The 13,726-nt window shown below is 41.5% G+C and overlaps 1 protein-coding gene across 5 annotated transcripts in view; it reads left to right on the top strand.

Moving 5' to 3' along the window:
- The window catches only part of LOC140493477 (activating molecule in BECN1-regulated autophagy protein 1-like), a 389,583-nt gene that overhangs the window by 79,895 nt on the left and 295,962 nt on the right, over positions 1-13,726 (top strand). The window lies entirely within an intron of this gene.

Genomic DNA, 13,726 nt, shown 5'->3' with positions numbered 1-13,726 from the left:
TCAAATTCCAATAATATTTTCCAGGAAGAACTCATTTAGCCAGAAAAGTTAATGTTTTCTATCGTTTGTAAGAATGAACTTTGTATAATTTCATATCAACTCCATTTTCAGAAGATAAAGCATATCTTAGCTTAAGCCTAAACTTAAAATTACTGATATTGTGTGTGTGTGTTATGAGCCACTGCTTTAAATTACTTTAATGATGCTGTCTGCAGCGAGTGCTATTAGACTGGAAAATCCTTTTAAAGACTTTAATTAGCGTTTATTTGTGCAAATTTACAACTTTTGCTTATCCCTCAATTCTCCCTCCATTCCTGCTCTTCATTAGAGATCAAGTTCAAAATGAATAAATTTTTGTCGTCTGTCACTTTTTCGGGGTCATTCTGAAATGAAACGATAAACTCTGTTGCAATACATTTTCTTAAACCCATCTCCCATGTCTCCTTCATCCACACCTGTAACAGTAATTGTGACAAGCTCATGGACTTTTTTTGTCAGATTGAGGCTACCTGCCTCCATTACTCAAGTCCACAGAACCAGACTTACTCTTTTAGTTTCTCTTTGCCTTGGTCCTAAACATACATCTACTATTTGTTTCCCAGCTTCCCTTGTAGATTCTCTGCACTCCAGCTTCAGACGAATCCCATCCTGTTCCCACAAACCTATTCCATAAAACTGATGACACAGTGTTCCATTCTGGCTGATGTTGTTTAGGTTCTCTCTCCTTGGGAACTGTCACCTTCCCCTTCAAATAGAACATAGAACAATACAGCACAGAACAGGCCCTTCGGCCCACGATGTTGTGCCGAACATTTGTCCTAGCTTAAGCACCCATCCATGTACCTATCCAATTGCCGCTTAAAGGTCACCAATGATTCTGACTCTGCCACTCCCACAGGCAGCGCATTCCATGCCTCACCACTCTCTGGGTAAAGAACCTACCTCTGACATCCCTCCAATACCTTCCACCCTTCACCTTAAATTTATGTCCCCTTGTAACACTGTGTTGTACCCGGGGGAAAAGTCTCTGACTGTCTACTCTATCTATTCCCCTGGTCATCTTATAAACCTCTATCAAGTCACCCCTCATCCTTCTCCGTTTCAATGAGAAAAGGCCTAGCACTCTCAACCTATCCTCGTACAACCTATTCTCCATTCCAGGCAACATCCTGGTAAATCTCTGCACCCTCTCCAAAGCTTCCACATCTTTCCTAAAGTAAGGCGACCAGAACTGCACACAGTACTCCAAATATGGCCTTACCAAGGTCCGATACAGCTGCAACACCACCTCACGACTCTTGAATTCAATCCCTCTGCTAATGAACGCTAATACACCATAGGCCTTCTTACAAGCTCTATCCACCTGAGTGGCAACTTTCAAAGAGCTATGAACATAGACCCCAAGATCCCTCTGCTCCTCCACCTTACTAAGAACCCTACCGTTAACCCTGTATTCCACATTCTTATTTATCCTTCCAAAATGGACAACCTCACACTTGGCAGGGTTGAACTCCATCTGCCACTCCTCAGCCCAGCTCTGCATCATATCTAAGTCCCTTTGCAACCGACAACAGCCCTCCTCACTATCCACAGCTCCAGCAATCTTCGTATCGTCTGCAAATTTACTGACCCACCCTTCGACTCCCTCTTCCAAGTCATTAATAAAGATTACAAACAGCAGAGGACCCAGAACTGATCCCTGCGGAACTCCACTTGTACCTGGGCTCCAGGCTGAATATTACCATCTACCACCACTCTCTCTGACTTTGACCGGTTAGCCAGTTCTCTATCCAACTGGCCAAATTTCCCTCTATCCCATGCCTCCTGACTTTCCGCATATGTCTACCATGGGGAACCTTATCAAATGCCTTACTAAAATCCATGTACACTACATCTACTGCTCTACCCTCATCCACATTCTTGGTCACCTCCTCAAAGAATTCAATAAGACTTGTAAGGCAAGACCTACCCTTCACAAATCCGTGCTGGCTGTCCCCAATCAAGCAGTGCCTTTCCAGATACTCATAAATCCTATCCCTCAGTACCCTTTCAATTACTTTGCCTACCACCAAAGTAAGACTAACTGGCCTATAATTTTCGGGGTTATCCCTTTTTTGAATAGGGGCACAACATTCGGCACTCTCCTGTCCCCTGACACCACCCCCATTGACAGTGAAGACGAAAAGATCATTGCCAACGGTTTTGCAATTTCCTCTCTTGCTTCCCACATAATCCAAGGATCTATCCCGTCAGCCCTGGGGGACTTGTCTATCCTCAAGTTTTTCAAAATGCTCAACACATCTTCCTTCCTAACAAGTATCTCCTCTAGCTTACTAGTCCGTTTCATATTCTCCTCTTCAACAATACGGTGCCTCTCATTTGTAAATACTGAAGAAAAGTACTCATTCAAGACCTCTCCTATCTCTTCCGACTCAATACACAGTCTCCCACTACTGTCCTTGATCGGATCTACCCTCGTTCTCGTCATTCTCATGTTTCTCACATACGCATAAAAGGCCTTCGGGTTATCCTTGATCCTACCTGCCAAAGATTTTTCATGCCCTCTCTTGGCTCTCCTAATCCCTTTCTTCAGCTTCCTCCTGGCTATCCTGTATCCCTCCAATGCTCTGTCTGAACCTTGTTTCCTCAACCTTATGTAAGCCTCCTTCTTTCTCCTTACAAGACACTCAACCTACCTCATTAACCAAGGTTCCCTCACACGACCATCTCTTTCCTGCCTGACAGGTGCATACATATCAAGGGCATGTCATATCTGTTCCTTGAAAAAGTTCCACATTTCAACGACATCCTTCCCTGACAGCCTATGCTCCCAATTTATGCTCCTCAGATCCTGTCTTGCAACATCGTATTTACCCTTCCCCCAATTGTAAAACCTGCCCTATTGCACGCACATATCTCTCTCCATAACCAAGGTGAAAGTCACAGAATTGTGGTCACCATCACCAAAATGCTCACCCGCTAACAAGCCCATCACTTGTCCCGGTTTGTTACCAAGTACCAAGTCCAATACGGCCTCCTCTCTGGTCTGACAATCTACATACTGAGTTGAAAAGCTTCCTGGACTCACTGCACAAACACCGCCCCATCCAATCTACTTGATCTAAAGAGCTTCCAATCGATATTTGGGAAGTTGAAATCGCCCATGACTACTACCCTGTGGCTTCTGCACCTTTTCAAAATCTGTTTCCCAATCTGTTTCTCCACATCTCTGCTGCTATTGGGGGGCCTATAGTAAACGCCCAACAAGGTGACTGCTCCTTTCCTATTTCTGACTTCAGCCCATAATACCTCCAAAGGCAGATCCCCCTCGAACTGCCTTTCTGCAGCCGCTATGCCATTGCCAATTAGCAACGCCACCCCCCCCCATCTTACTGAAATTCTGTAACCAGGAACCTCCAACAACCATTCCTGTCCCTCTTCTATCCACGTTTCCGTGATGGCCACAACATCGTAGTCCCAAGTACCGATCCACGCCTTAAGTTCACCCACCTTATTTCTGATACTCCTTGCGTTGAAATATACACACTTGAGCCCATCTCTGTGTCGGCAAGTATTTCCTGTCAGTGCTACCTTCTCCACAGCCTCCCTACATTCTTGGACATCCTGAAAAACAGCGAACCTACTTGCTGGACTATAAGTCCGGATCCCATCCCCCTGCCAAATTAGTTTAAACCCCCCCTGAAGAGTGCTAGCAAACATACCTCCAGGATATTGGTGCCTTTCTGGTTCAGGTGCAACCCGTCCTGCTTGTACAGGTCCCATCTTCCCCAGAATGCAGTCCAATTGTCCAAATACCTGAAGCCCTCCCTCCTACACCATCCTTGCAGCCACGTGTTCAACTGCACTCTCTCCCTATTCCTTGCCTCACTGTCACGTGGCACCGGCAACAACCCAGCGATGACAACTCTGTCCATCCTAGCTTTTAGCTTCCAGCCTAACTCCCTGAGCTCCTGAATGACCTCCCCACTCCTCTTCCTACCTACGTCGTTGGTGCCAATGTGCACCACGACTTTTGGCTGCACACCCTCCCCCTTAAGGATTCTGAAGACACGGTCCGAGACGTCTCGGACCCTGGCACCCGGGAGGCAACAAACCATCCGAGAGTCTCGCCCATGTCCACAGAACCGCCTGTCTGTTTCTCTAACTATAGAGTCTCCTATAACTAGCACTCTCCTCCTCTCCCCCTTTCCCTTCTGGGCCTCCGAGCTGGACCTCGTGCCAGAGACCCGGTTACTGCAGCTTACCAGGGGTTCCCCCCCCCCACAGTATCCAGAGCGGTATACTTATTGCTGTTGTTACCCGTTTTACAAACATGAAACCTTACACCCTTGTAGATGACCATTCCATTAAGATTGTCAATGTAATTGTAAAGTATGTAAAGACATTTTCACATGCTTAGCTTATGTCATTGCTCAAACGAGGAACTGCAATGATGTTTGCATTACTGCAGCCATGAAACTTGCCGGTGCCTGCTGCAGATGGATTGTCAAATCGGCACTTCTTGTTAAAAATGGATATACGCTTGGCTCCCTCATCATTGAGTCAGCAAAATACTCATTAACCATTACTGTTTTCTACCCTACGGCCAATTTTGTATCCATGTTGATACTGTCTCTATTATTCCATGACCTACAGCTTTTCTCAGTTTGTTGTGTGGCATTGTATACAACACTTTTTTTTTGAAATCCATGCATGCACATTAACAACATTGCTGGAAACAATTCTGCCTGTTAACCACTTGGAAAAAATCCACGTTAATTCTGCAAGATTTTTCCTTCGCAAATCCATGCGGACTCTTCCAAATCAGCCCACACTTCTCCATATGATTGTTAGTTCTACACAGAATAATTGTTTCCAGAGGGTTCCTCACCAGTGAAGTTAGACTGACCAGTCTGAAATTCCAGGCGTATCTTTACAAATCCTTTTGAATGAGGTGTAATATATGCAATGCTTCAGTCCTCTGGCGCCACCCTAAATCTAGGCAGGGTTGAAAGATTATTGCCAGTGCCTCTGTCATTTCCATTTTAGTTTAAAAAATCTTTTGGCCTTCAAAATACATGCTGCAGGAATTTGGTCAGTTTATGTTCATCTACCTACAGGAAACAGCATCTTTATTTCATTTAAATTACCGATGCTCCTGCTAACTTTGCAAGTCTCCACCATACATTTTGATTAAAGTATTGTTGCTGGCTCTTCCAATTGATCATTGATCTTACTTTGCTACAAATTCCCTTATGTTATGTCCTTAACTTAATACTTAATCTTTCTGTACCTGATACACATCATGATATGGCTCTCCTTTAATTGTTAAGGTTGTTTCCTTTTCAAAACTGTCAGAGAATGGTGGAGCAAAATCTGCTCTGTTTTTTGAATCCATTAAACTTTTATTTCCAAGTTGACTTCTGGTGCAATTGTCATGGATCAAATTGCTAACTGTTCAGATTGATCTTTTAGATCTGTTGTTACAGATTTCTACTTGTCAACATAATGGTCAGCACTTAAGAATACTCTCTCCTGTTTTGAATTACATTGAATTTAGTTCTTCCAGAGAAATTATGTGTAGTTTCTTATGGCTCTGCAGAATACTCTTGCAGGCACTTCAGTGAGTAACATGAAATCAATTTATGTAGTGAGAGATATTAATGCTAAAACATCAGCTGCTTAATTGTTCAAAGCGAGGTCTCACTGAAGCAGAAAATCTCATGTCTTGCATACTTCTTGAAATGGTGCTATCCTGATACTACCATATTTTAATGATAGCTCAGTTAACCAATGTACAATATCTTTACATGGTGCATTTGCATGAAAATATTTGTCAGAAACTATTTTGTTTTCCCATTTGTGTCTAAGTTTGTCTTTCTGGTGATTTGAATGATTTTCCCTATTCTAATTTTAAACTAGTGAGGGAATTTACTTTGCTCTTTAAAACTTTTAAATTTTTAAATGTTTTCAAATTCATTTTAATGAATGGGAAGGAAACAGAGCATTGAATGGTTTGCTAGTTAGTTTTTGAAATATATTTTTGTGATATGTCAAATTCACAGAGAATTCCTGTGGCACATTTAGAACTTGCACTTTATGCCAAACATCTGGTGGAGATTTGACATTTATTCCACAGTTATTGAAATCTTCTGAGATGAAATTGTTCTTCTGAACTTTATGTAGGTTATGGATAAGAGAGCAGCTCCAATTAGCTTAATTGGTATTGGCTAAGTAAAGAAGGTTAGCAAGCTAACGCCAAACTGATATTATCCCAAAATCTTGTTATTCTTCAATACAAGGATATCTAATTTCTTCTTGAATTAGTTGCTTTCCATATTACAAAATATAGCAAACAATTACGCTGTGAACATTTCCCAATCTTTTTCTGACAATTTTGCTTTTCATTTTGGCCTCCTAGATTAATTTTGTTTCCCCCTACAGTTATGTTTAATCATTGACTAACACTCTTCACATTCTGCAATTTCTACTGAAACCCATTTTTAATTACTATTTTCCAGTTATTTTACAATGCTTATATTGCTTAATTGTCTGACTTAATTTCTGAGAATGAGATTCAGAACTGTCTCTTTATTTGAACTAAACTCATTAACTATCCTGACTTGGAACTAACTCACTGTATCTTTACTGCCACTGGATCCAAATCCTGGAACTCCCTCCTTAACAGTACTGTATTACAAGGATCGAAACTACCTTCTGAAGGGACATTAAGAATTGACAATCAATGTTGGTTTAGCCGGCAATGCTCCTATTGTGTGGATGAATCATTTAAAAAAAACAAACCAGTCTTTGAAGTAAGCCTGAACATATTTCTTGGTCTTCTGACATTTATTTTACCCAACTCAATCTCGGGATAATTAATGCCACTAGACATGTTATGCACTTGATCTAAATAATAACTTGTTAGTGGTCAACTTAAAATTTGTCAAAAAGCGACACAGACTTGAAGTTTTTTGTCTTGTACTTTCAGGAGAGGATGCAAGAAACCAAGCTTGGTAAAGGAACACCAGTTTATATACCATAAGAATACGGGCTGGTTGGTTCGACCATGATTGGCATAGAGATACAGTATGGTCCGTTAACAATCAATCTGTGGATATAGATTTATTGTAAATATATAAATATAAAGCCTGCAAAAAAACTTTTCACCACATTCTATACAAAGTGTCACCAGGCCCCAGTGCCATCTTGAAACACTGAATATACTGCAAGATTTTACTGCACCGAGTTCATCTTTATCCTCTTCTCTCTTCTTTTTCTTCCCCCTCTGCTGCTAGTGCAGTCACTGCTTGCTACCTCTGAAACGGGCTCCAGGTTACCTGTAACCACCTCTGGGGTCTCGGTTACAGGCTTCTGCCTCTGCCACTCCATGACCGCCACGCCCATCTTGGCTAGCTGATTAAACTTCGGCCATGAAGACTGGTCAGGCATTGTCATGGCGAATGCATCAGGGATTGACAGTTTCCATAACCCTATCTCAACAAAAATGATGCAATGTGTACACAAAGTCCTTTTGCCCATCCAGAACAGGGTCCTCTGTGAATATCTGTAGCACGTATAAATAAAATGTGCTGCCAGCCTAACTGCTGAATTTAAACTTGCTTTCGAGTATACGTCTTAGCACAGTCCGAATTATTTTCGTAACTGTTGTCAATTGGCAGAATCACATCAAAAGCTGCATACTTGTGTTTTGCAATCACAGGCTGATGGAGCATGGTTGGCACTCTGCCTGCTGCAGGCAGCCAAGGAGATGTTTTGGACAAAAACAGAAATTGCTGGAGAAACTCAGCAGATCTGGCAGTATCTGTGGAGAGAAAGTACAGCGAACATTTCAGGTCCGGTGGTCCTCCTTCAGAATGTTTTGTTTGATATGGTCCACCCTTTGTTGAGAAGTACAGTCTAGGTGCCTGGCTTCCCACTGCTACTGAAATTAATATAACAAATTAGTTATCTGCATGGCAGGTCCAATTTTTTTGGCTTGAAGGCGTTATCCTGTTAGTACAGGATGTTTAAGAGCAGTTACTTTAACCGCAAAATAGTAGCGTGAGATGGCTAATCATCTTTTGATCAAACCTTTGAGACGTTGTTCCTTTCCTTTTTTGGGACCTTTCTGGGGCCAGACATGGTGACCATAGAGCATTTTGTGAGTTTGTATGATATACAGCGAGAGATGAGTTGATCAGGTTAGCTATTGTTTTGCAGGATAGCTTTGGCATGCCCTATCTTGGCATAAGCCTTCACATTGAGCAGATGATTAAGGCTTTATTCATGAGGTTACAAATGTATTTCGATGTTGTATCGTGTGATACTATAGGATTGCCAGATAGCACATTGGCCAGTGAATGCATTCTTGTCGTAGATAACCAACTGACAGATTTTGCAACTAACTCATCTAGAATCATTTGATTAGTCCATTTTACTGATAAATTTGAGTGCTGGTTTGAGTATATTTGGATATGTAAAGAATTAGTTTTGCAGTGTAAATCTAAATATCAAAAAGAAACTTGTCATCAATGTATTGGAATGTACCAGGTTAAGATGTTAGTGTCATTTCATCAAAGATTTCTCAGGGCAACCAGAGATGGTGTCACGAATAGCTGATCCTAGAGGGGTCCCATGGTGTTAGGATCTTTTCCTGAGGTTTCATACACAAGACACAATTTGCACCCACCAACTTCTGCAAACAGTTAAAGCTTATTAAAGCTTATACAAACTTTGACCCTCTTCTCATGAATGCAAAATTGAGACAAAGAGGCCCTGAACATAGAAAACACATCCCCTTTATACAGGTCAGTTGGTCATGCCCACAGGTACACTAGCCACTTCTCCACAGTCACATGCCACTGAAGACAGCACCCCCCCACCCCCACCCCCCAAAAGCCACTCCCTCACAGTCACATGTTACCCCAGGTACAATGATAGGATGAGATTATCCATGGAGATAATGTAAATGTAAATGCAACTGCCAGGGAAATTGTTATGCAAACAATTTCCTGACTCAGTGATTCCCCAAGACAATGTAGGTGTAATATGTCCTAGCTTCAGCGGATGCTATGAAATCATTTCTGATTGGAAGAGATTGCATGGCAATTTAATTTGATAATATTTGGGGGAGTAGTAGGAAATGACTGTCTGAATGGAGTGGGAGTCATCCGCATTCCTGCATGAATGTCGTCCCCACCCACTTCCAGAATGTTCAGTCAATGCAGTTTAACTCTTTAATATATTCCAATTTAATCTTTTGATATTACTTTGGCAACATCATCTATTTAGCTGTATGCAATTTTGTTTAATATGAACTTCATGTGTGAGTTGCTATATTAGTCAGTTCTATGGCTGTCTACATAAGGTATGGCTACATTCCTTATGACCATGCATTCCTGAGCAATCCATTCAGTTGACTAGTCTGAGGTTCATCAGCCAGCTAAAATAGACCCACGTGCATCCCCAGGCTAACCGTGCTCCAACTGATCATCACTCTGTCCAAATGTTGTATGAATTGATATTTGCTTTCTGTGTTGGGTTTCTTGCTTTTCGGACTGAATGAATGCAAGATGAAAAGATCCAAGTTTTGGATGTTATCGAATTGGTTCATATATTTGCTACTCTGTCCCCTTTACCATTTTCAGTGGTGAATGGTATATTTCTAAAACCCTTCCCTCTTTATTTCTCATTTCTTATCAAATAGATTCAACTTAAGTACCATCTCACAGATCTCTAGAACCGAACTTTTTAATGCTGCCATCCCTCCTTTATTTTCTTTTCCTTTTGCATTCAGATATATTCCACAAATGTTCAGCTTAACTTACTCCAAATCTGAATTGCATTTTTGTTGAGGCAAATAAAACATTTCCTTTTTGCAACACCTCCTGGCTGTGGCTCACCAATTTTACTTTTAACACAGTTTAGGTCGAACTGAATATCATTTGTGCTTTAATTCACATTCCTTCAGATTTGAAACATTAAGAGTCTGATCTTTGTACGTGGAGTTGGCATGATGGTATCATATTGTATTGATCTGGCACCAGGGACTTCCAATTACTGGTTACGATGGATGTAAAAACCCGAAAGAACAGTGGATTTTGTGTAAATCGGAGACAAAAACGGGAATTGCTAGAAAAACTCAGTAGGACTGGCAGTCTGTGATGATGCCAGACCTGCTGAGCTTTTCTAGCAATTCTTATTTTTGTTTCTGATGAAAATTGGTTGTAATGTAAATCAGTTACTGCTGCCAGAGAAAGGCCAATTAAACTTATGGTGAATAGAGTTATTAATTTGCATTTGTTACTTTTTGCAAGTTCATTGAGTGTGGCTTTATTCAATGTCACTATTCTTCTGTTTGTAGTGAATAATGCACAATAATCTTCACTTGGAATGCAATTCTTCCTTAATTTAAAAAAAAATTCTAGATCCACATTCACTTGGATTCATTCCAAATTACTTAATTGTCAAATTGAGCCAGTTCATATTGGAGGGTTTCAATTTAAACGGGGATGCAACACCCACGTCTTGCTGCAGGTTCAAGGTTGTAAAAGATTTGATTGCCTTTGAATTAGTTTCATGTAAACAAAGTGTGGATAATTCAGTTCGTCTGAATAACAGTTTACGTGATGTATGCACTAATGTAATTTATTTTTAGTTTTTTGATCGGGTGCAAGAGATCAATTGTGATAGGGGACTCTCTAGTCGGAGGCATACACAGATTGGTTTCTGTGGCCATCAGTGAAAAATCAGAATGGTGTGTTGCCTCCCTAGTGCCAGGATCAAGGATGTCTCAGAGTGCAGAATGTTCTCAAAGGGGGAGAGAGACCAGCAGAAGGTCTTTGTACACATTGGAGCCAATGATGTAGGTAGGGGAAAGGATGAGATTCTGAAGGGAGAGTATAGAGAGTTAGGCAGGAATTTAAAAGGGAGATCCTCGAGAGTAGTAATATCTGGATTACTCGTGCTGCGTACTTGTGAGGGCAGGAATAGGAGGATAGAGCAGGTGAATGCATGGCTGAGGAGCTGGTATATGGGAGAAGGATTCACATTTTTTAGATCACTGAAATCTCTTTTATGCGGTAGAAGTGACCTGCACAAGAAGGACGGATTGCACCTGAATTGGAAGTGGACTAATATACTGCCAGGAAGATTTGCTAGAAGCTGCTCAGGAGAAATTAAAGTAATAAGGTGGGGGGTGGGGGAACTAAGGAAATTGAGGGTTTGGTTAAGAAAAAGAAGGAAGCCTATGTCAGGTATAGACAAGATAGATTGAATGAATCCTTATAAGTGCATAAAGGCAGGATTTAAGAGGGAAATCAGGAGAGCAAAAAGGGGACATGAGATAGTTTTGACAAATAGAGTTAAGGAGAATCCAAAGAGCTTTTATGAATCCATTAAGAACAAAAGGATAACGAGGGAGAGATGAGGGCCCCTCAAAGATCAGCAAGGCGGCCTTTGTGTGGAGCCGCAGGAGATGGGGAAGACACTAAACAAGTATTTTGCATCAGCATTTACTATTGAAAAGGACATGGAAGATATAGAATGTAGGGAAATAAATGGTGACATCTTGAAAAATGTCCATATTACAGAGGAGGAAGTGCTGGATGTCTTGAAATACACAAGTGCATAAATCCCTAGGACCAGATCAGGTGGTACCCTCGAACTCTGCGGGAGCATAGGGAAGTAATTGCCAGCCCCCTTGCTGAGATATTTGTATCATCAATAGTCACAGGTGAGGTACCGGAAGACTGGAAGTTGGCTAACATGGTGCTGCTATTTAAGAAAGGTGGTAAGGACAAGCCAGGAAACTATAGACCAGTAAGCCTGACATCGGTGGTGGGTAAGTTATTGGGGGGAATCCTGAGGGACAGGAGGTACATGTATTTGGAAAGGCAAGGACTGATTAGGGATAGTCAACATGGCTTTATGTTTGGGAAATCATGTCTCTCAAACTTGATTGAATTGTTTGAAGAAGTAACAAAGAGGATTGATGAGGGCAGAGCAATGAACGTGATCTATATGGACTTCAGTAAGGCGTTCAACAAGGTGCCCCCTGGTTAGCAGGGTTAGATCTCATGAAATACAGGGAGAATAGCCATTTGGATACAGAACTGGCTCAAAGGTAGAAGACAGGGTGGTGGTAGAGGGTTGTTTTTCAGACTGGAGGCCTGTGACCAGTGGAGTGCAACAAGGATCGTTGCTGGGTCCACTACTTTTTGTCATTTATATAAATGATTTGGATGTGAGCATAAGAGGTATAGTTAGTAAGTTTGCAGATGACACCAAAATCGGTGGTGTAGTGAACAGCGAAGAAGCTTACCTCAGATTACAATAGGATCTTGATCAGATGGGCCAATGGGCTGAGAAGTGGTAGATGGAGTTTAACTTAGATAAATGTGAGGTGCTGCATTTTGGGAAAGCAAATCTTAGCAGGACTAATACACCTTAATGGTAAGGTCTGAGGGAGTGTTGCTGAACAAAGAGACCTTGGACTGCAGGTTCATAGCTCTTTGAAAGTTAGAGTCGCAGGGAGATAGGATAGTGAAGAAGGCGTTTGGTATGCTTTCCATTATTGGTCAGAGTATTGTGTACAGGAGTTGGGAGGTCATGTTGCCATTGTATAGGAAGTTGATTATGCCACTTTTGGAATATTGTGTGCAATTCTGGTCTCCTTCCTATCAGAAGGATGTTGTGAAACTTGAAAGGGTTCAGAAAAGATTTACAAGGATGTTGCCAGGGTTGGACGATTTAAGCTATAAGGAGAGGTTGAATAGGCTGGGGGTTGTTTTCCCTGTCGCGTTGGAGGCTGAGGGGTGACCTTTATAGAGATTTATAACATCATGAGGAGCATGGATAAGATAAATAAACAAAGTCTCTTCTCTGTGGTGGGGAGTCCAGAACTAGAGGGCATAGGTTTAGCTTGAGAGGAAAAGATATAACAGAGACCTAAGGGGCAACTTTTTCACGCAGAGGGTGGTACATATATGGAATGAACTGCCAGAGGATGTGGTAGAGGCTGGTACAATTGCAACATTTAAAAGGCATCTCGATGGATATATGAATAGGAAGGGTTTGGAGGGATATGGGCCAGGTGCTGGCAAGTGGGACTAGATTGGGTTGGGATATCTGGTCGGCATGGACGAGTTGGACTGAAGAGTCTGTTTCTGTGCTGTACATCTCTATGACTCGATGACTTGGAAAATGTTGAACTCATGGCCTAGTTGACTTTTTTTTCTCATGACAACAAAACAACCTTTGTTTATGTGGTGCCATTAAAGTAGAAAAAGTCCCAACTACTGTGGAAAGGTGCTGAATAAATATGTAGTGAGATTAGAATAATGAAGAAATAAACTCTTAGCTATCTTGTGTTACAAGTGTGACTGAAATCTTTGTCAAGAAAGATGAAGGTAGAGACAAAAGAGAAGAGTACTTTGAATGAAGCAAAACAACAAATGCTGCCAATATACAACAGGTCAGTTACCACAGACAGATAGAGCAAATGAATTACTGTTCTGCTTGTAGTTGATCCCTGAGGACTCATTGGATCTTGCTGCATGGGGTATTAAATGGCAGAGATCAGGAAAATTCCTGTGAAGCTATCACTGCAGGCAGAGCCAGGACTGCCGTAATTAATGTCCATGTACCTGAGCTAGGAGGGAGGGAAATGATCGAGCATTCCTATTCCTTGGTGTTGTCCGTAAAAGGAAAGGAATGATTCCTA

The sequence above is a fragment of the Chiloscyllium punctatum genome, chromosome 22, assembly GCF_047496795.1.
Source record: "Chiloscyllium punctatum isolate Juve2018m chromosome 22, sChiPun1.3, whole genome shotgun sequence".
Classification (NCBI taxonomy): Eukaryota; Metazoa; Chordata; class Chondrichthyes; order Orectolobiformes; family Hemiscylliidae; genus Chiloscyllium; species Chiloscyllium punctatum.
Note: the sequence above shows the minus strand (reverse complement) of the source record. Positions and strands in the feature narration are given on the sequence as shown.